The sequence below is a fragment of the Notolepis coatsorum genome, assembly GCF_963971535.1.
Source record: "Notolepis coatsorum genome assembly, chromosome: 10".
NCBI classification, from domain to species: Eukaryota; Metazoa; Chordata; class Actinopteri; order Aulopiformes; family Paralepididae; genus Notolepis; species Notolepis coatsorum.
The window spans coordinates 60,937,933-60,961,710 of record NC_140174.1 but is presented as its reverse complement, the minus strand read 5'-3'; the positions used below and the strand labels follow the sequence as shown (position 1 = coordinate 60,961,710).

Genomic DNA, 23,778 nt, shown 5'->3' with positions numbered 1-23,778 from the left:
GCTGTGATATAATAACCATGCATGGCCTGTCATGAGCTATTACTTAATTATACCATGGTACTACTTAAGTACAAAAGTGGTACCATGGTGATAAATAACCATGGTTGTACTGTGGTAAAGTATTTATACAATGGCTGGTACCATGGTAAAACTGAAAAAACTGAAGGTACCACCAGAAGAAAAAGATAAGAGCAGAGATTTTATCTCACGATTCATCGTACTTCTTTCAAGATATTGTAAGGGGGGGGGGGGGGGGGGTCCAATGTCTAATGTCTATTGTCTTTAAGTTTTGATCTGTAAGTATTTATTATTGTCTTGTCATTATTATTATTATTATTATTATTATTATTATTATTATTATTATTATTATTATTATTATTATTATTATTATTATTATTATTATTATTATTGTTGTTATTGTTGTTATTATTTTAGGTTGATGTTGTATTGTTGATAAAAAATAAAAATAAAAAAAAGATATTGTAAGTCAAATTTACTCACTGCACTGATCAATTATTTTGCTTGAATAATTGTAAAAAAAATATTGTTGAGCTTTTTTTGCAGTGAGGCACACTTGAGCATACCGTACACAGGAGATACAAACACACGCACACGGATGCACAGACAATTATATGAGAGAATGGACACAGTCCAGTAAACGTCAACCAGCGTGTTGTCTGTCTGTGCGTATCTCCCAAGATGCTGTAGTGTAGATGAAGAGGTTCCCACTTCCCATGTGAGCAGAAACGCTGCCGATCGACGACTTGGGACTGGTCTCTCCGTATTCAGGAGACTCGGAGACATTTCCCCCCCCCTCTGCTCTCTCTCTCCCATGAGCTCAATGTAACGCGGAAGTGCAGTGGTGGTCTATGCATAGGTCTATGGGCATGTTTGGCAGAGCATAGATATATATAGATAGAACACTAGATAGCTTAAAGTCACCAGCGTCACTGAACCGCCGCCATCTTGGAGGGTCAGCGACGTCGCTCTCCATTGGCCGGCAGCGCGGGCAAGCTATCTAGTGTTCTATATATATCTATGTGGCAGAGCTGCATGCTTTTTTCCTGTAGCCTCTGTGAGCGAAGACGCTCTTTGATTGCAGCGAAGATGAAAAATACGCTCTCCGATTGGCTAACCCTAACCCCAGTGGTGCGTTCCTGAAATCAACTGGGATTGCACGCACCTAATGGCGCCACATGCTCGCGCGCTCCCGCAAATGCGCATAAATGTCCCCTTGCTTGAGCACAGACTACAAGTTAGGTGTGAATGTATCTGAGAACGTATTTAACACACCTGACGACCGGCGCATAACCACTTCGAAAGAATGCCTAAGCATAACCACTTCGAAGCAGAGAATATATGTACAAGGCGGAAGAGACCCTTCGGAGCTAAACCAGTCAGAGAGGGTCTTTTCTTCTTCTCTGTACGCGGCTTAGCCAATCAGAGAGCGTCTTCGCAAACAGAGGCTACGGAAAAAAATCACGCAGAGCTGTCATTGTGGCATATTTTATGTCTTTGTCATGTGATTTTTGAGAATAGTGCCACCATGTGGTCAAATTACACAAACACAAAACACCTCTTTCTCATCATGGAGGACATGTGTGAAGTTTGGTGTAAACTACTTTGAGTACCAGGGCAGAGAGCTATTTTCAAAAAAGCTAAATGTCTGAAAATCCAACATGATGGACATGGGTGGTGCTATTGGCAAAGTTGTAGTTCAAGTTCAAGTTCAAGTTCAAGTTCTTTATTTATCAAATACACAACAATACAGGGGGAATTGCAGGTAATCAATTCTTATGTTTCGAGCTCAGACTCAACAGTGCACAATTAAGAAACATCAATGAATACAAGAATGGTAACATTAAGTAGTAGTAGTAAGATCAAATAAAATATAGAATGAGGTAAGATAAAATAGTTAATTATTTACAGAAAGTGTCTTGCGTGTAGTGTATGTGCAATTGTGCATGATAAGATGCAGTGCAGGGTGTGTGTGTGTGTGTGTCCAATTAACAATAAGTAGTAGTAGTAGTACGATACATAAAATAAAATATCAAAATTAGGTCAGATAAAATAGTACATTTTTACAGAAAGTGTCATGCGTAAAAGTGTATGTGCATATTAAGGTGCAGGGTGCATGTGTGTGTGTGTGTGTGTGTGTGTGTGTGTGTGTGTGTGTGTGTGGTGTGTGTCATGGGTTTTTTGATAGGGCTATCTCCTGTTCTTGTCCTTGTTCAGGAGTCTTGTGGCTTGTGGAAAAAGCTGTCCCTGAACCTGGTGGTCCTTGTAGACCAAGGATATCTGTATGTGTATATGTGTACATAATCATGTCAATATGATTAGGGGTGGGAATCACAATCGTAGAGGCCCCACAATACGATATCATTACAATACTTAAGTAAGTCACAACACGATAGTATTACGAGTTGTGCTATATTGCGCTATATTGATGACGAAAGATGTTCGTCAACGAAGGTTTTTTTCATGACGACAACGAGACGTGACGTCACGTTATTGAATACCATGTGACGCTAACGAGACTAAATAGTTTATTAAATATCGTTGACCACAACTGAGCACACAAAAATGTAATTTACAAAAACCAGGACGAAATTTCTCTTCATGTATGTTGATATTGTTGACTAAAACAAGACGAGACAAACGAATTATAACTTTTCTTAATGCCATCGTCCCGACAGAACAGTGTGACGGCTGACGGGAGCTCTGTGTTATTAGCATTAGCCTGGAGCTATTTGAAAAGCTAGTTTTAGCTGAACGTTACCTTGGCTAAAGTTGAGGACTATTCATAATCCAGCTGCAGACCTGCAAGCAAAGTACAGCAAGTTGGCAAAGGAGTATTCCAAGGTAAATCACTTATTCACCACATTGTTTGTATTTCCATCTAGCTCGCGTTAGCTAGTGGCTAACCTAGCTCACGCTAACGTGGCTAACTGATCGAACTCTCGCACACAATTAATGACATAATGCAGACAGCCATACCGGTGACAATGTTTAGCTTTTAGTGCCAAATGATAAGAGTCTGAGGCGGAGTCTCAAAAGAGAATGTTGAATATTTATTTTGCTTTAAAAATCACAACAGATCCTCTGCTAGGAGCTAACTGAACCGGAGCCTTCTGGATAGGAAGTGTGCAACAACGTTTAACGTTGAGCAACAATACATTGGACCATGCATGTCTACACCAACATATACTGTAGGAGCAACAATACATTGGACCACACCAACATATACTTCCTGTGTATCACTTGTGCCGCCGACTCAGATTCCCCTAGGTTAAAAAATAAATACGCAATTTAAATCAGAAAATGTTCCATGTTGACTATTTCTGATTTTTTTTTTTTTTAACAAATGTTTTTTTATTTTTATTTTTGACATTACACACAAACATTAACAGTAGAAATCCACTATAAATCACAGGACTATTACCGATATAATACTAACAATAATGACAGCCCAGTTTTTAAATCAAAATAGATGTAGATAAAAAATATACACGAATTAATTACAATACAATACAATACATATACTATGCTCTTGCTCGCTCTTCCCCCCCCCCCCCCCCCCACAGGACCCCCTCTTGGATAGCATCCATTATACCGTTTGACACCAAGGATTAAAAGTTCATATAATGCTTTATCCTCTCCACCACATCTGACCAGATTGCTATGCTGGCTTCATTAACACCTAGAATTCGTGCGGTAGATATCTCTAGATAAATCACATCAAGATAGGTAAGAATCCATACCCTCCAGCACATTTTATCCGGTTGAATCCAGCGTGATGCTATTAGCTTTTTGGCAGCCGTAAGACCGGACAAGATTAGCCTCTTTACATGTACAACGTGTGATAACTGGTATTGTCAGAAATAAAAATTCTGATAATAGCGTGGTTACTTCTACCCAAAATATCTTAACAGGAGGGCATTCCCAATACATATGCATAAATGTACCATTATCACCGTTTAAACATAAGGAACATCGAGAGTCTTGTTTAAGCCCCATTCAGTCAGGTAAGTCCTATGAATTTTTTTTCCATTAACTAAAAATAGACAAAAATGTCATCCGTTTTCGTCGACTAAATCTAGACTAAAACAAAAAAGACAAAATTGAGACAAAAACTGACTAAGACTAAAATACTCAGACATTTAGTTGACTAAAACTGACTAAACGAAAAATAAATGAAGATGACTAAATATGATGAAAACAAAAAAGGAGCACTTGACACATGACTAAGACTAAAACTAAAATGAAAATAGCTGCCAAAATTAACACTGGGCTGGTGTGAGCTGGGTAATGTAGTTTTATGAAATGTCAACGTCCATCGAAAGCCCTGGGTCTCCTCTTTCCTAGGACTACAATGATTTCATGACGGTCATGTCCTCGCGTCTAAATCATACGGTTTCCAGTACAATGTGCAGATATTTTTATAAGCTCATATTTCGCTAATAACACTAAAAATCATTGGTAAACAAACATAGTGCTGAAAATATTAACTTTGACTGCTGTTTTGATAGGGTTAGGGTCTTTACTCTTGGCTACACATGACATGACAAAGAAACGCACCATCACTTAATATGGACTGTATTGATCTATTAGTGAAGTGAAATAAATCTCAGCCTGGGTTTAAGAGGTTTAAGAGTGAAACTGTTTAGATCCCTGGTTTGCTGGGTTTCAGCTTAAGAGAACAGGAACATCAAATTAGTTGAGCTGTGTAACGATATGATCATATCAAATGGATGGAACTGTGTGACATCAATCAAAATCCAATAAACTAAAGTGTCTTAACACAATAATAATATTAACATAATGAGAATAAAGTGTGGATTATTTTCTCCTTCTTCATTAATAATTGAGGCTATGGAATGAAAGAAGCATCTCTGTCATTATGCTGATGAATCTGTACCCCTGGGAGCGCTGAGAGGTTGCTGTTCACTCTTGGCAGAATGCCAGGAGCTCGCCTTTATCTGTACCAGTGACTCATCAATTAGCTGTCAAACGTTAAAAAGGAAACACAAACCACAGAGCCAGCACAGGCTTCTTTCATCATGTGAGATTCAAGCAGTCGAGCGGGTAACGTCAGCCCGGCATGCTGTATCACAGGTATGCAAATCAATAGTTTGTACCTAACATCTGCTCTGTGTGTGTGTGTGCAGGGCCGGACTGGGGAAATAATTCATATCGGGAGATATAGCGCGAAATATAGCCCCAATCAGGCCACTTTTTAAGCGGGGGGTCTGGGGGTCCTCCACCAGGATTTTTTTTGTTACAAAGACTTAATTTCCTGCATTCTGGTGAATTTTAGTGCATGTGAATCACAAACTAATGAGCCAACAATTGCTTAGTACAATGTACTGTTATGGACCTCAAATAAAACTGTTGTGGCACTAGCAATGCTACTCTCTCCACCTTCAAAAAGAAAAAAGCAAGAGCACAACATATTTTTCTATTTACTATTATAATACAGTTAACCACTCTCTCCTGTAAGGGCCTTTCTTTTTCTTTGTTTTATCCCTCTCTCCTCCACCCTTTCTCTTTCTTCCACTGTCCATCTTGACATCAACGTTAATTGACTTTCGCTCTCTGATCTCTCCCGAGTCCCTCACTACCTGGCTCATTGCCTGGCTGTTATTCTGCATCTGAGTGCCGTCTGCCATTCCATTCGCCGCCTCCGCTGTCAATCAGTTGTATCGCCTGGTCCCGCCTCCACCAATCACAAGCGGCAGCACGGCTCCATTGTGTGTGTGTGATCCGAGGGAGAGGGAGACAGTAATAAAGTGATAGAGAGAAAGAGAGAGAGAAAGTGTTATGTCCCACAAGTTCATGGACTGTTCTCCCCTGCTCTACCTCTCCCCGTCCCTGTATGTTTGTTCCTTGTATTTCTGTCCCTTAGTGTTATTTCCCTTTTCGCTCTCTTGCTATCTCTCTCCCCCTTCTCTATCTTGCCCTTCTTAATGTTCCCCTGTTAGTCTATTGTTTTTCTTGTATTAGGTATTTACTGTCTAGTCTTAGTCAGGGGCGTTTTTAGGGTTAGAAAACATTGGGGGCTTCAGCCCAGGGGGGTGGAGGGGGGTTTCCCCCCCCCCCCCCTTTTTTATTTTTTTTATTTTTAAACACAGTAATACGCAATTTTAGAGTAATTAGAGATGAATACTGAAGAACTAGAATCATTAGAGGTTCTCAAAGTGAGGTCCATGTCCATGAGAGGGATCTGGGCAGTCCCCATAGAAAATTCAAAGTTAACAGGACCAAATCATCAGTTTCTTATTTATTTATTTAACCTTTATTTAGCCAGATAAAACATTGATCTGGTCCAAGAGGCCCCAACAGGAGTACAAATATACATATATACACATATATATATATATACATATACTGTACATACATACACACATATACACCAATAACAAAATAAAAACAGTTAAGAATCATACACATAAGCAAATAAACAAACAAACAAACATATGCACAGCCTATGTACAAAAGAAATAAACAGTTCATCTCTAGTCTTTACAGTTTTCTTCAATTGCATAAACACTCAAATCAAAAGTATTACACAATTATCAAAACATTACACTCAAGGAGCAAAACATAGGCCCAGATTTGTACCTCTATAAGCACAATGTCAGCCTCACACTTTTTGCAAAACAATACACAGAGCAAAAAAGTATCTTGCCAGATCCAGCTAGGCAAAGAGATAGTATTTTCTGTTTAAAAATTTTCAAAATGGTTTTTGTTTTACTGCAATTTTAACCTGTAGGCCTACTGGATACAGTATTTTATGTTTGTCTGATATTTGCTGAGCTTACAGTGTTATGCACATAGTAGCATGAAAACTGGGACATGTTTTGTTGTGATTCTCCATGTTGAAATGTTGACTGATTTGGTTATATGGCGAGAAAATTTATATTTTCATCAGTCTGCATCATTGATTTGGGTATATGGAGAGAAAATGTTTTTTTTCAGCAGTCTGCATCATTGATTTGGGTATATGTAGATAAATAAATTATATTTTCATCAGTCTACAGCATTGGTCTTGTGTAGTGTTTGGTGAATTTATTGTATATTTGCACATTCTCTGCGTACTTCACTTACAGTACTCTAATCACTGAGAAGTAGAATAGCTAAATATGTTTTAGGTTAAGCACAGCAGTGTGAGTAACTGGTTCAAACAGAATTAAGTCATATAAAACGTGTGTTTCATATAGTAACCAAATGTAGTTTTTTTAAATTAGTGTATGGTTTTGACAAGTGTTTAATTTAGCAAAGGATCTGAGGTGTTCTGATAATTGTGTGTGTGGTTGTGCTAATTGTGTGTTTTGAAACACCGGGCCCCGTTTTAAAAATCATGCTTAAGCAATCGAAAAAAAAAGTCTCATAAAAAAGATATTAGATTTTTGGGTATTTTCCTGCCTTTGGTCCGCTTTGCATTCACATCTCAAATGCAGGGTTCACTTGCAAGAGTGAATGAGCTTTCACACCACCCCAAACCAACCGGACTATCCGAGGAAATGAACCAGGGTTCGATTAAAGCTTATTATAGTTTATCACAGTATCATGAGCATGTCTTTGTCAGTGGACACTGGACATGGGTATGGAGGCTACAGGTGCTGCTGCGTTAAAGTGCACATCTTCAATACCTATCTGTACTATTTAAAAGCACAGTGCAGGACACACTCAAAGGTTATCGCACCTCAGAGATGGCAGTGGACATGTATGACAGGACAAAGGCCATATGTAATGGCATCTTGTGGCACAAGCTCAGACCTCAGCTCAGGAGATCAGCTGAGACAGAGACTGTTCTATCCAGAGCTTGAGAGCAGGTTCTCATGAGTTGGATAACAACTTATGAGAGGCATACACAGGCATGTTATCCAGCCTCAGACCAGTTTCTCTCAGTGGAATTGCTGCAACCCCTCGCCACACATTACAATATCCAACTATTGCCAGAGGAGATCACAGTTGCAAAGTGTTTCCTGGTCAGGACAGGCAGAGATGCAGTCCCTACTATCCAAAGTGTCTTTTCCCTCCTGGATGATAATAATAATAATAATAATAATAATAATAATAATAATAATAATAATAATAATAATGCATTTGATTTATAATGCGCCTTTCGGGATACAAAAAAAAAAGTCCACAAATCGGTGAATGAAAAAATTATAGGATCAAATGAAAACTACTTACTAAAAATGGATTAAAAGTACTTAAAACCAAAAAAAAAATACCAAACACTAACAAACATTCAGCACAGACAATGGGGATGCTGACATCTTAAAAAAAAAAAAAAAGTAAAAAAAAAAAAAGAAAAAAAAATGTAAACAATTTTTTTTTTTTTTTTTTTTTTTAATGTCCGGGGCTAGGAGAAAAACATCCGGGGCTAAAGCCCCGGAAGCCCAGGGCTAACGACGCCACTGGTCTTAGTCCTTGTAGGTCTCATTCCCGAACGAATTTACAACCAAAAATGTCCTCTTAGGCAGATTTCTGCCCATTTAAGACATAGCGCGACTCCCCACATTTTCCTGAGATCAGATTTGAGCATGGCTGAGAGCAGATTTAAGAGTGCTGAGGAGCACACTTATGATTGATTGACTAATTGAAAATTTTATTAACTTGACAGACTGTGTTCTCATAGTGATTCCTTCATGTTAACGCTACAGGCCTCCTTGGAATTAATTACTTAATCATAATTAAAATAAATATGACAATATTTGTACGAAATTACGCATTTGATGTCGGAAAAATAAATAATATGGATTCATCTGATCACAGGGCAGCTGCTTAACCATATCTGAACCAGCTATTTTGGACAAATGTATAATTACTTTAATTACCCAGATATTCAAACACAATTATGCAATTATTGTCAAATGATTGAAAACAATAATTATTTAATGCCTTCTGTGGAATTTGTATTTCTTATTTGTTACACATCTGTTTTAATGATTAATTATATACATTTGAAAGAATGCAGGTCAACATGCAATATATCCCATTGATTGGTATACAATGGGACAGACCTTTGTTTGATTGATTGATTGATTGAAAACTTTATTAACAGATTGCAGAATGGGTACAATACAGCTCAATTGTTAAGGGGATGCAGACCAGAGAAAGACTTTCGTTTACATCAGGGTCCCCCATTTTCAATTCATCATAACATATATGACACACACGACATACAGATAGACAGTTACTGCTACATCTATACATCTATGACATACCAGATTTGCAAATACAGTACTGTTTGTGATACAAAAAGAGTCCAGAAAAGAGAGTATATACATTTGACGTAGAAACTGTTGGAGGAGGTTGGGTAGGTGGGGTGGGGTTGGGGGGGGGGGGGGGGGGGACGACGACGACGACTGTACATTGGAGGTGGTTGGTTGGGGGGGGGGGGGGGGGGGGGGTTGGGTAGGAGGGGTGGGTGGGGGACACTGTACAAGCAAAACTGTACATTGGAATATTGACAAAACCATACTTGGTCATTTACTGTACATTGGAGGGGGTTGATATAGCTATAAACCTGCATTCCTTCGAATATATCATTAATCAATTAAACTTATATTGAAATACACTATATAGCCTATACACCAACACTGAAATGACAGTGGATAAATAAATAAATAAATAAATAAGAAGAACTAAAGCTAATCCCATGGCAATAGACTGCATTAATATTCCATAACAAGTCTTGTGTGCGCCAGTATGGCCTACATGTCCAATGAACAGTATAGGCTTAATATATTCTAGTTACTTGTTTCATTAGGATTTAGTAGATACTATATATGCACTGCCTCTGCCCTACGTACAGTATAAGTACAGACTGTACCTATACTGTACGTAGGGCAGAGCATAGAGTATCTACTAAATCCTAATGCAACAAGTCATTAATGGAATAATAAGCCTATACTGCGTTCATTCATTACGCCGTATGCTACAGTATACTGCGCGCGCGCGTGTGTGTGTGTGCATGCGCTGCAGCAGGTGTACCACGAGCTGTACTATATATGATGACAATACATTAATCTAATCTCATTTCGATGGGTCGCGCAAGACTCGCAAGGCACTTCCGCATCCATTTCGACATAGCTGTGTCATTACTTTGCCTTATAAGGAGCTCTGGAGGCGTTGTTTTGTATGCAAATGACTTGAACGGGAACGCGCTTTTGAGTTTAAGACAGAATGCCATTCTCCAAGCAGATATCAGATCATATCATTTGTGTGACCGTTTCAGCCCCTTAAGACATATTACCAGCACGTTCGGGACTCAGAGTGAACTTGTCATTGGGTCTCATTCTCGAACGAATTTACGACCAAATATTTCGTCTTAGCCAGATTTCGGCCCATTTAAGACATATTAGGGCTGGGAGCGGGAGTCCCCAAATTTTCCTGAGATCAGATTTGATCGTGGCTGAGAGCAGATTTAAGAGTGCTGAGGAGCAGTCTTATGATTGATTGACTAATTTAAAATTGTATTAACTTGACAGACTGTGCTCTCATAGTGATTCCTTCATGTCAACGCTACAGGCCTCCGAGTCCTTGGAATTAATTACTTAATCATAATTAAAATAAATATGACAATATTTGTACGATAAGAAATTACGAATACAAATTACGAAAGAAAAATAAATAATATGGATTCATCTGATCACAGGGCAGCTTAACCATATCTGAACCAGCTATTTTGGACAATGTATAATTACTTTAATTACTCAGATATTCAAACACAATTATGCAATTATTGTGAAATGATTGAAAATAATAATTATTTAATGCCTTCTGTGGAATTTGTATTTCTTATTTGTTACACATCTGTTTTAATGATTAATTATATACATTTGAAAAAATGCAGGTCAACATGCCAATGTATCCCATTGATTGGTATACAATGGGACAGACCTTTGTTTGATTGATTGATTGATTGATTGAAAACTTTATTAACAGATTGCAGAATGGGTACAGTACAGTACAGCTCAATTACATACAATTGTTAAGGGGATGCAGACCAGAGAAAGACTTGCGTCTTGTTTACATCAGGGTCCCCCATTTTCAATTCATCATAACATATATGACACACACGACACAGATAGACAGTACTGCTATACATTTATGACATACCAGATTTGCAAATACAGTACTGTTTGTTATACAAAAATAGTCCAGAAAAGAGAGTACATTTGACGTAGAAACTGTTGGAGGAGGTTGGGTAGGAGGGGTTGGTGGGGGATAGACTTAGGGCGCGTTCACACCTACTCTGTTTGGTCCACTTTAAGTGGACCATGGTCCCTTTAAGTGAACCATGGTCCCTTTAGATCGATAGTCCGTTTGGTTTGTACAGGTGTGAACGCAAACCGAACTATAATGAGGACCAAACAACCAAACCATGGTCCTCTTGAAAAGTTGGGACTCGGTTCGTTTCAATCGAACTATAGTACCTAATCCAGGAAGCAAAGTAGCGTACTCCTCTCTAGACTGGCGCCGCATGCGGACAGTCTCTCTCTTCCTCCCTCTCTCTCTCTCCTCTCTAGACGCAGTCTCTCTCTTCCTCTCTCTCTATAGACTCGCGCCGCGCGCACCCCCCAACTTTCTCCTGCATGAGGAGGACATTCGCGGACATTCTCTCAGATAAAGAAAAAAAAAGCTTACATACTTTTTGGGTAATTTCATAATAGCAGCGTGGACCAGCTCTGTAACAACAACGCATCTCGAGCTGCTTCTATGCAGCTGTCTAGTAGTTGACAGCTTACGCAGGAAGGGAAGGGAAGCTCTCTCTCTCTCTCTCTCTCTCTCTCTCTCTCTCTCTCTCTCTCTCTCTCTCTCTCTCTCTCTCTCTCTCTCTCTCTCTCTCGTCGACTAGCGCCGTGCTCATAATAGTATCTCTCTCATTACGCTGCCGGCAACTGATTACGTTTGTGAGTGCTATAGTCCAATAGATGCGACAGCATGTCCTTTGTTTACAAATTAGATCCGCACCAAACAGGGTAGTGTGAACGCAGACCAAAAGCAAACAATGTATCATTTTCACATTTGGTCGACCAGAAAGTCCGGACTATCCACGGAAAGTCCGGACTTTCGATGTGAACACACCCTTACACTGTACAAGCAAAACTGTACATTGGAATATTGACAAAACCATACTTGGTCATTACTACATTGGAGGGGGTTGATATAGCTATAAACCTGCATTCCTTAGAATATATCATTAATCAATTAAACGTATATTGAAATACACTATATAGCCTATACACCAATACTGAAATGACAGTGGATAAATACATAAGAACTCAAGCTAATCGGTGGAAATAGACTGCATTAATATTCCATAACAAGTCTTGTGTGCGCCTACGAATGAACAGTATAGGCTTAATTATGGAATAATAAGCCATACTGCGTTCATTCATTACGCCCGCCGTAGGCTATATATTATATGTCATTCATTCATTCATATACAGTACTGCGAGCGCGTGTGTGTGCGCGCGCGTGTGTGTGTGCGCGCGCTGCGGCAGGTGTACCACGAGCTGTATATGATGCCAATACATTAATCTAATCTAGTTTTGATGGCTCGCAAGACTCTCAAAGCACTTCCGCCATTCCATTTTCACACAGCTGCGTCACTAGTTGCCTTATAAGGAGCCCTGGAGGCGTTGTTTTGTATGCAAATGACCTGAACGGGAACGCGCGTTTCGAGTTTAAGACAGAATGCCATTCTCCAAGCAGATATCATATCATATCATTTGTGCGACCGTTTCAGCCACTTAAGACATATTACCAGCACGTTCAGGACTCAGAGTGAACTTGTCATTGATTCTGTCTCAGTGGTTCCAAGATAAGTCTTCCAGAATAACTCTTTGAAACATTTTCGGGAATGAGACCCACTTATAGTCTTAGGGCGGAATCCACAGAGAATGGATTGCACGAAGCAAATTGCATCCGCGGAGCCTGCTCTGCGTCTGGGAGCTATCCACGAAAGCACATTGCTCGATGAGATACCAGCGCAGACCCGCCCAATATGTGTGGCTCGCGAGCAGTCTGCACTCTGCACCCCTGAGTTTAGCGCCCTGTCCAAAAAATAAAGGAAACTAGAAATCAAGAAATCAAGATGGAAAGCAGTAAAAAAGAAACCTGCAGTTAAAACCAAGAACGGTAAACGACAGATGCCGTTCCTTTGAATGCGGAGAGATCTAATTCTGTATTTTAATCTGTATTTAACCTTTATCTATTCGGTGAAGACCATTTATTCTAATTCTAATGTCTCACCAAAATCTGACCCCCCGCCCCCCCCCCCCCCCCCCCCCCCCCCCCATCCATTAACTCAACTGGACTGTCATACTATTTATTTGCACTAGCACTATTGCACTTGGGACATTGATATTATATTATTGATATTATTATTTTGTACATGCTATATTCAGTATGTTTGTATGTGGTGATGCTCTAAACTCAATTTCGTTGGACCAACAATGACAATAAAGATTATATTATTTTGCTCTATACAAGTTTCTTTAATAGTTGTCATACAGAAGTACAGAATACTTTCATACAAAATGCTTCTTACTGTTACGCTCCAGAGACTGTGCTAGACAAGATAGTATCAAATAACATAGTATAGCATGTAATTTTAGAAGAAGAAAATGAGGTCACAGTGTTCGGTATAGACATATGTACAATGTTCTGAGTTACCATATAATATACAATACTATTGTAACTGAGGGGTACAATTCCCTGACTGTATTGATAAGTATGGTATTATTAAACCACTACCGCTTGTACTTTAACTTCTGGCCATCCAGTACATGATATAGATATGATGAACACTTTCCCACCTGATGAAACGAAGTCCACACAAATGTATAAATCGAATATTTTATATAGCAAAGGGTATATACAACGTTCACTTAATGACATTTATGATTTGAAATGCACTTGTAAGGCAAATGAGTATTCGTAGGTAAATCAATATTGAATGTCCAATCTCTGGTTACGCAGGGAGCAAATATACAACCTGGTTCTTTAGGGAACTATAGCGATGGTACTTAAATGATTATAGCTGGATACACTAAAGGGGGGGGGGGGGTCCCGCTGGTTGTAAGACAGTAGGGGGGGTTAGAAGAGCCGCTGGCGGTATCCCATCTGGCCGACGATTTCTTGGGAGAATTCAGAGTCCTGAACACGATGCCCACAGAACCTCGGTCCGCAGATGAATACAGCTGGACCCTCTGGTGGACGGTAGCTGCCGGTCCACAGCGAAGAGACGTGAGGCGACCTCACTCGGGGTAGAGCGCCGTCTCACCTAGACTCCTCTCCGGGGGGTAGTTCCAACACTCAGCAGTGTTGGCCGTTATCCATGGAATAATCAAAGCACCCAAAGCATGTAGATAATCCAAGCCGTGGAAGGCTCGCCGTCGTCCGGGTAAAGTAATCCAATGTACAGGTCCACTCGTCCTGGCCCGGAGCTCCTCGGATGCAAGCACCACACGTGGTCTGCCCAGCCTGGTTAAGACTCCAGATAACGTCAGGAACGATGGGGGTACTGCTCACTTTATAACTCTAACCGAACGATGCACCATACATAATAGACTATTATTAACTTAATAGAAATACGTCCAACTCGACGGTATAGTGCCAAACTATGACAATTCAACTATTAATCCACACGATATCTCAATGCCTATTCTGAGGCCAAGTAGGCCTTACTGCACCACACGTGCGTCGTGGGTGAGGCTTCGCGTCTGTTACTAGGTTGGAGGGTAAAGGACTAATGGACTAAAAGAAAGTTCTACTTTACTTGCGCCATATATATATGCGCTGTGAACAAATAGTACCATTCGTATTTCGCCAGACGTATTCCTACGCGGAACCGGGCTTGCCACGACATGTTGGTCGGCACGATTGCACTTGAACCAAGGGGCATGGCTGCTGGCGCCAGGTTCTCGTCCAATGGTAGAATGAAACTATTATGGGCTGTTAGTAGACTAAAGGGATATTCAGTGCATATTGTACAAGGAATATACAGGGGATATCAAACGATATACAAATACTATTAAATATATATCCATAAATAAATATATATATTCGGTTTAATCACAACAGCCGCCCCCTAATTAGTCCCACCTAATTAGCTAAGCAGAGACAGATTAACCGCACTGTCTACCACTCAAGGTCCGCTGTAAGGGTCAGTCAACTCACAAAGTCATGGGGTCATGGTCATCATCGATAGTGTCTGGGAGTCTGGGCAGTTCTATTAGCCTCGCCACGGGTCGTGTGTAAGTTCGCCCTTGGACGAGCACTTCAGCTGCTCGGACCTTGCCATCGGCACCGGTGATCACTTTGCTTACGCGGCCAGCCGGCCACATAGCTCTGGGTAGTGACTGGTCGATACTCATGACGACTGTTCCTTCTGTCAAATTGTCTCTCTCTTTTACCCACTTCTGGCGGGTCTGTAGAGACGGTAGGTAGTGGAGTAGGAAGCTGCTCCAAAACTTGTCAGCTAGTACTTGACTGTACCTCCACATTCTTCGGCCGTTCGCTTCTTCAGGCCTGTACATTGTCTGGGGTAGCGCGGGGTCCAGCCGCCCCATTAAGAGTGTGTTGGGGGTGACTGGGTCGACATCTGCTACATCACTGGAGACGTAGCCGAGGGGCTTGGAGTTCAATACTCCCTCGATCTCCGTGAGGACTGTCATTAGGACTTCTTCCGCCACAGTCTGGGCCCCAAGCACGGCGTACAGGGCTGTCTTTATAGAACGTACTTCTCGTTCCCAGGTTCCACCGAAGTGGGGTGCGTTCAGGGGATTAAACTGGAAGTCAATCTGGGATGGAGCGAGGTGGGTCTTAAGTTCTGGGCCCATAGCTTGGAAGCTCTCTCTCAGCTCTCTTTCTCCGCCTTTGAAGTTTGTCCCGTGATCAGACAACAATGTAGACGGTTTTCCTTTCCGTGATGTGAACCTTCGGAAGGCCATAAGGAATGAGTCTGTGCTCATAGTCGGAAGGAGTTCGATATGTATCGCTCTGGTGGTCATGCATTTGAATACAATACCCCACCGCTTCTCGGTTCCTCTTCCTCTCTTTATATACAACGGGCCAAAACAGTCCATGCCTGTGGAGTGGAATGGCTTGTCGCCGAGTCGGAGGCGACAGGGAGGCAAGTCAGCCATCCGGGGTATGCTGGGCTGCGTCGCACCGCTTCTCTTCCTTGAAGTATCCAATAGCGACGTCTGATCTCCGCGAAGACTCTCTCTGCTCCTGCGTGGTGTACATCCTCGTCGTATTTCTTTATGATCAGCTCTGTGACCTTGTGTCGGCTGTTCAAGACTATCGGGTACTTAATGTCATCCGGTAGATCGGGGGCTCTCCGCAGGCGACCACCCACTCTGATGAGATTATGGGCGTCACTCTCGGGTGCCAGGTGGAGCAGTCTGCTGTCTGATGGGACGGGCTTTCCTCCCTGTAGACAGTCTAGCTCATCGGGGAACGAGTCTCTCTGGGCTCGTTGTAGTAGAAGAAGTTCTGCTTCTTCGTAGTCAGCTGCTGAAATGTCAGTGGTGGACTGAATCTCTGGGTGGTGCCACAGGAATGTCTTTAGCTGCGCACTCTGTAGGGTAATGCAGTCATCTATGTTGGGGTCTGTGGAGGCGACTGTGCTCAGTCCACAGAACATAGGTTTCTTGTTCTCAGCCTCCTCTTTACTTGCTTCCCGTGGGGTGGGCGTAGGCCACTCTTCTTCCGGGAGCTTGAGGAATTCCGGTCCGTCACTGTAGATGTTGCGACGGGTGAGGTCACCCAGGGACATTCCCCGGGTGATGACGTCAGCTGGGTTGTGTTTGGTGTCCACAGCCAGGATGAAAGCAGTGTGTATCTCGCCTCCCTTCTCTTGGGCACGCAAGTAGGCCACCGATCCATAGGCTACTTCGGAGGCGTCGCTGAAGACGTGTAGATCCATCTTGCATGTCTCTGGCCTCACCGTGGGTGGGAAGTAGCTGCGGCGTATATTGACGCCTGGGAGTGAGCGGAGTTCCGTCTCCCACTCTCTCCATGTGGAGGCAAGGTGTGCGGGTATTGGGTCGTCCCAGCCCTGGTCCTTGTCCCATAGTGCTCGTACAATCATCTTTGCCCTGGTGGTGTAAGGTAGAATACATCCCAACGGGTCATATTGTCTGGCGAGTGTTCTGTACACACTCCGTCTGGTGGTCGGTGTCGCCGTCGACCTTCCCTGCTCTGGAGTCAGGGGTTTGTGTCTATAGTGGAGCGAGTCTGTTTTGAAGCGCCAGACTAGTCCTAGTGTCATTTCTTGGGCTTCTCCTGGGATGGTCGCCATCCAGGTCTCGCTGCTGGCAGCCTTGTCCGCGGGGGAGAGGCTGCGCAATACGTGCGGGTCACTGCTGGCCCACTGCCTGAGATCAAAGCCGCCTTTGATCAGGGAGGCGCGGAGCTTGATTAGGAGAGCCTCGGCTTCTTCTTGAGTCGAAACGCTTTGTAAACAGTTGTCCACGTAGAAACTGTTCTTCACACTGTGTCGGACCTCTTCATCTGCTGCTGGGTCCTCTGCGACCTCTGGGTTGAGGTTGCGCAATACTGGGGGGTCGCTGCTGGCCCGCTGCCGGAGATCAAAGCCGTCTTTGATCAGGGAGGCGCGGAGCAGCGCACGACGTCGCCAGTCAATTTTCTTCTCGACATGTTGCAGGAGTGTGGTGTCTCCTTCTGTCGCTCTGGAGTGGAGGCAGCTAGTGGCTGCTGTTCGGTTGAGAGATTTAGCGAGGGGGCCTTGTAGTGTCCACCCTAGGCGGGTCTCGACTGCTGCAGGACAGCCTCGGGGTCCTGTATGGACCCGGTCAATCGGGACTATGAGTTCTGCATGGTCGGAGCCTATCAGCAGGGTCGGGGTGGCGCCGTCTATGAGCGGGATAGGTAGTTGACGCAGGTGCACATATTTATCCATCAGCTTGGCGATGGGGTAGGTGTACTGCGATAGTCCTATTTCTTGGCTAGTGAAAGCATTTGTAATCCTATACCGTCGCTCTGGCTGCCCGCTTGCTGCGATAGTGAAGGAGACATTCTCGCCTTTTATCGTCTTTAAATCTCTTCTTATTGTCCGAATCGTCATTTGGTTCTCGCTCCCCCGCAGTCCCAGCTGGGCCGCAGCGGACGCGAGCAGAAGGGTCTTCTCTGACCCGTCATCAAGGACGGCGTAAGTGTCCATGACTTTATCTTGGTAGCTCAATGTCACACGGACTACCTTTAAGAGCACTTGGGCGCCACTGCTGCTGGCGGGGTCAATGTACATGACACTTGCCTTGGTGCCGCTCGATGGTGCAGGTGCAGGCCTTCTTCTGTTACTGTCGTGTAGTATATCTAGATGGGCTCCGTCACACCGACTGCACCTTTTCTTTAGGCGGCATTCGGCTGCCATGTGACTGCGCGCACATCGGTAACAGCGCCTGTTGGACTTTATCCATTGACTCACTTCTTCTGCATTCATCTTTGTGAACAGGTCACATTGTGACAGCCAGTGTTCTTTCTCACAGTAGGGGCACACCATCTTCCACTTCTCTTTTCTCGAGGGGGTACTGTGGCTCTTACTGCTCGGTACTGACTCTGATTGGTGCATGACAGTCACCGATCTTCTTCCATCGTTTATTCTCCTGGGTCCCTCTCTGGAGCTTGGCGTGCTCCGCACGAACGTATCCAGTCGTAAGCTGCTGACTTCTCTCGCCAGGAAGTCGGCTAGATCAAGGAGGGATGGTTCGGGACCGTTAGGATCACGGTGGTCTCTCTGCCGCCTAAAACGCTCTTGTCTTGCGGGTGGCAGCTTCTCTAGAATCCTCTCGACGTTAGAGTTGGCGTATAGCTCATGCATGCCCTTTTCCCGTTGCGCTCCCAGCATCCCTACCAGGGACTGCACTTTGATTGACAGGTCGTCTAATGAGCGATTGTCTGTTGCTGGGGGTAGGCGATCAATATGCCTTATCTCTTGGATTACGTAATCCCATATACGTCCATATCTCTGGTCCAGCGCTGCTAGAGCCGCGGTGTATGGGGTCGTAGAGGTGGCATAGGCTAGCGCTATATTGTGCGCTCGCGGTACTTTCAGGTGCTTCAGTAATATTGCATACTTGTGGCGTTCATCAGCGACATCCACCATCATTGTCTCTAAGCACATCCGGAGCTCCGTGTACTGTGCTCGATTCTCATAGGTGAAGTCTGGAAACGACGGCGTGGCAATGTATGACGCCGTGGATGGCTGATACATCAGCGAGCGTTGGGGGAGAGACCTCCTAGGCGAGTCTCCTCTTGCGCCTCTCTGTGGGCTGGTACCGACAGGGTACCATGGCCCGCTGGTCCAGGTGCTATTCCTCGGGGCTGGTCGTGCATCGTGCTCACCCGTGAATAGAGTCGGGGGTCTGTGGCGCAGCGCCGCGGGGGTATAGCCTGGGCTGTACTGGACCTCCTGGTCCGGTGGAGTACTGTGCTGTCGTCGGGCTTGGTTCTCCTCCTCTCCCTCTTCTTCTTCTATCAGGTCCTCTAGATCCTGTAGTCATTTATTTAGCTTCTCCGCAGTGTACGCCGCTCCTTCCTTGTAGCTGGGTCTCGCTTGGACCGGTCTGGGAAGGGGGTCTGCGGGGGGTATAGGCTTGGTCTGTTGGTCAAGTTCAGGGTTGCTTGCTCGGTTAGGAGACGCTGCCCTTGACTGTTGTCTCGACGAGTTCCTTGAACCCCTGGCGGAGGGAGAGGGTGTTGCCTTGAGGATCAGCTGCTCCATTAGTTGCGCTTGTAGCTTGTCGCACTCGGCTTCACGCTTGGTGAGATCTGCTTCTCTTTGGGCACCGGCAGCGGCGCGCTGTGCGTCGGCCCGGTCTCTTGCCATATTCTCTTCCGTCTGAAGGCGTCTCATCTCCAGGCGTATGTGCTCTTCTTCGCTCCGTTGCTGTGCTTGGAGTCGATCGCGTTCGCCCTGAAGTCGATCGCGTTCACCCTGAAGTCGATCGCGTTCGGTAGAGGCTGTCAGGCTGACGAGGAACGCCTGTTGTAGCATCCTCTCCGCTTCGCTGGGGGAAGACGGTTGTAGAGGTGAGCCGCTCCTGGGTGAGCCGCTCGTTGGGGAGTCCTGGAGCTCTATTTCCTCGGCGCTCTCCTCCTCTTCTTCCGTGCAGAGTTCTCTCTCTGTAGGGTTGTCTTCCTCCCGGGGCTGGTCGGGGACTACTTCTTCGGTATTGGCGGGGGGTAAAGGCATGTCAGCTCCCTCCTGGTCCCCACCGTGAGCTTGGTCAGTTACATTAGAACCCACTAGGGCCTCTGTGGTCAAGGAAACCTGGTCGTTAAGGTCAGACATAATTTTACTTTCTACTTTTACCGCGTTTACCGTTTGTCGAAGGCTAGGTAGTTGACTGACAGCGTAATCCTCTAAGTGCTGAGGTGGCTGTCGTCTGCGCTGTGGACGTTCTACGTTAGGAGGACCGTTTCGTGGAGTGTTCATCATAGGCCATTTCAATATTAATAACACTATATTAATATTACACTAGTTACCATCCGGTTCGAAGGACCAATTGTAACTGAGGGGTACAATTCCCTGACTGTATTGATAAGTATGGTATTATTAAACCACTACCGCTTGTACTTTAACTTCTGGCCATCCAGTACATGATATAGATATGATGAACACTTTCCCACCTGATGAAACGAAGTCCACACAAATGTATAAATCGAATATTTTATATAGCAAAGGGTATATACAACGTTCACTTAATGACATTTATGATTTGAAATGCACTTGTAAGGCAAATGAGTATTCGTAGGTAAATCAATATTGAATGTCCAATCTCTGGTTACGCAGGGAGCAAATATACAACCTGGTTCTTTAGGGAACTATAGCGATGGTACTTAAATGATTATAGCTGGATACACTAAAGGGGGGGGGGGGGGGTCCCGCTGGTTGTAAGACAGTAGGGGGGGTTAGAAGAGCCGCTGGCGGTATCCCATCTGGCCGACGATTTCTTGGGAGAATTCAGAGTCCTGAACACGATGCCCACAGAACCTCGGTCCGCAGATGAATACAGCTGGACCCTCTGGTGGACGGTAGCTGCCGGTCCACAGCGAAGAGACGTGAGGCGACCTCACTCGGGGTAGAGCGCCGTCTCACCTAGACTCCTCTCCGGGGGGTAGTTCCAACACTCAGCAGTGTTGGCCGTTATCCATGGAATAATCAAAGCACCCAAAGCATGTAGATAATCCAAGCCGTGGAAGGCTCGCCGTCGTCCGGGTAAAGTAATCCAATGTACAGGTCCACTCGTCCTGGCCCGGAGCTCCTCGGATGCAAGCACCACACGTGGTCTGCCCAGCCTGGTTAAGACTCCAGATAACGTCAGGAACGATGGGGGTACTGCTCACTTTATAACTCTAACCGAACGATGCACCATACATAATAGACTATTATTAACTTAATAGAAATACGTCCAACTCGACGGTATAGTGCCAAACTATGACAATTCAACTATTAATCCACACGATATCTCAATGCCTATTCTGAGGCCAAGTAGGCCTTACTGCACCACACGTGCGTCGTGGGTGAGGCTTCGCGTCTGTTACTAGGTTGGAGGGTAAAGGACTAATGGACTAAAAGAAAGTTCTACTTTACTTGCGCCATATATATATGCGCTGTGAACAAATAGTACCATTCGTATTTCGCCAGACGTATTCCTACGCGGAACCGGGCTTGCCACGACATGTTGGTCGGCACGATTGAACTTGAACCAAGGGGCATGGCTGCTGGCGCCAGGTTCTCGTCCAATGGTAGAATGAAACTATTATGGGCTGTTAGTAGACTAAAGGGATATTCAGTGCATATTGTACAAGGAATATACAGGGGATATCAAACGATATACAAATACTATTAAATATATATCCATAAATAAATATATATATTCGGTTTAATCTGATCCTTCACAACAGCCGCCCCCTAATTAGTCCCACCTAATTAGCTAAGCAGAGACAGATTAACCGCACTGTCTACCACTCAAGGTCCGCTGTAAGGGTCAGTCAACTCACAAAGTCATGGGGTCATGGTCATCATCGATAGTGTCTGGGAGTCTGGGCAGTTCTATTAGCCTCGCCACGGGTCGTGTGTAAGTTCGCCCTTGGACGAGCACTTCAGCTGCTCGGACCTTGCCATCGGCACCGGTGATCACTTTGCTTACGCGGCCAGCCGGCCACATAGCTCTGGGTAGTGACTGGTCGATACTCATGACGACTGTTCCTTCTGTCAAATTGTCTCTCTCTTTTACCCACTTCTGGCGGGTCTGTAGAGACGGTAGGTAGTGGAGTAGGAAGCTGCTCCAAAACTTGTCAGCTAGTACTTGACTGTACCTCCACATTCTTCGGCCGTTCGCTTCTTCAGGCCTGTACATTGTCTGGGGTAGCGCGGGGTCCAGCCGCCCCATTAAGAGTGTGTTGGGGGTGACTGGGTCGACATCTGCTACATCACTGGAGACGTAGCCGAGGGGCTTGGAGTTCAATACTCCCTCGATCTCCGTGAGGACTGTCATTAGGACTTCTTCCGCCACAGTCTGGGCCCCAAGCACGGCGTACAGGGCTGTCTTTATAGAACGTACTTCTCGTTCCCAGGTTCCACCGAAGTGGGGTGCGTTCGGGGGATTAAACTGGAAGTCAATCTGGGATGGAGCGAGGTGGGTCTTAAGTTCTGGGCCCATAGCTTGGAAGCTCTCTCTCAGCTCTCTTTCTCCGCCTTTGAAGTTTGTCCCGTGATCAGACAACAATGTAGACGGTTTTCCTTTCCGTGATGTGAACCTTCGGAAGGCCATAAGGAATGAGTCTGTGCTCATAGTCGGAAGGAGTTCGATATGTATCGCTCTGGTGGTCATGCATTTGAATACAATACCCCACCGCTTCTCGGTTCCTCTTCCTCTCTTTATATACAACGGGCCAAAACAGTCCATGCCTGTGGAGTGGAATGGCTTGTCGCCGAGTCGGAGGCGACAGGGAGGCAAGTCAGCCATCCGGGGTATGCTGGGCTGCGTCGCACCGCTTCTCTTCCTTGAAGTATCCAATAGCGATGTCTGATCTCCGCGAAGACTCTCTCTGCTCCTGCGTGGTGTACATCCTCGTCGTATTTCTTTATGATCAGCTCTGTGACCTTGTGTCGGCTGTTCAAGACTATCGGGTACTTAATGTCATCCGGTAGATCGGGGGCTCTCCGCAGGCGACCACCCACTCTGATGAGATTATGGGCGTCACTCTCGGGTGCCAGGTGGAGCAGTCTGCTGTCTGATGGGACGGGCTTTCCTCCCTGTAGACAGTCTAGCTCATCGGGGAACGAGTCTCTCTGGGCTCGTTGTAGTAGAAGAAGTTCTGCTTCTTCGTAGTCAGCTGCTGAAATGTCAGTGGTGGACTGAATCTCTGGGTGGTGCCACAGGAATGTCTTTAGCTGCGCACTCTGTAGGGTAATGCAGTCATCTATGTTGGGGTCTGTGGAGGCGACTGTGCTCAGTCCACAGAACATAGGTTTCTTGTTCTCAGCCTCCTCTTTACTTGCTTCCCGTGGGGTGGGCGTAGGCCACTCTTCTTCCGGGAGCTTGAGGAATTCCGGTCCGTCACTGTAGATGTTGCGACGGGTGAGGTCACCCAGGGACATTCCCCGGGTGATGACGTCAGCTGGGTTGTGTTTGGTGTCCACAGCCAGGATGAAAGCAGTGTGTATCTCGCCTCCCTTCTCTTGGGCACGCAAGTAGGCCACCGATCCATAGGCTACTTCGG

At 44.7% G+C, this 23,778-nt stretch overlaps 1 pseudogene across 1 annotated transcript in view; it reads left to right on the top strand.

Moving 5' to 3' along the window:
* Window positions 1-23,778, top strand: part of LOC311236195 (cGMP-dependent protein kinase 1-like) — a 935,082-nt pseudogene that overhangs the window by 498,774 nt on the left and 412,530 nt on the right. The window lies entirely within an intron of this gene.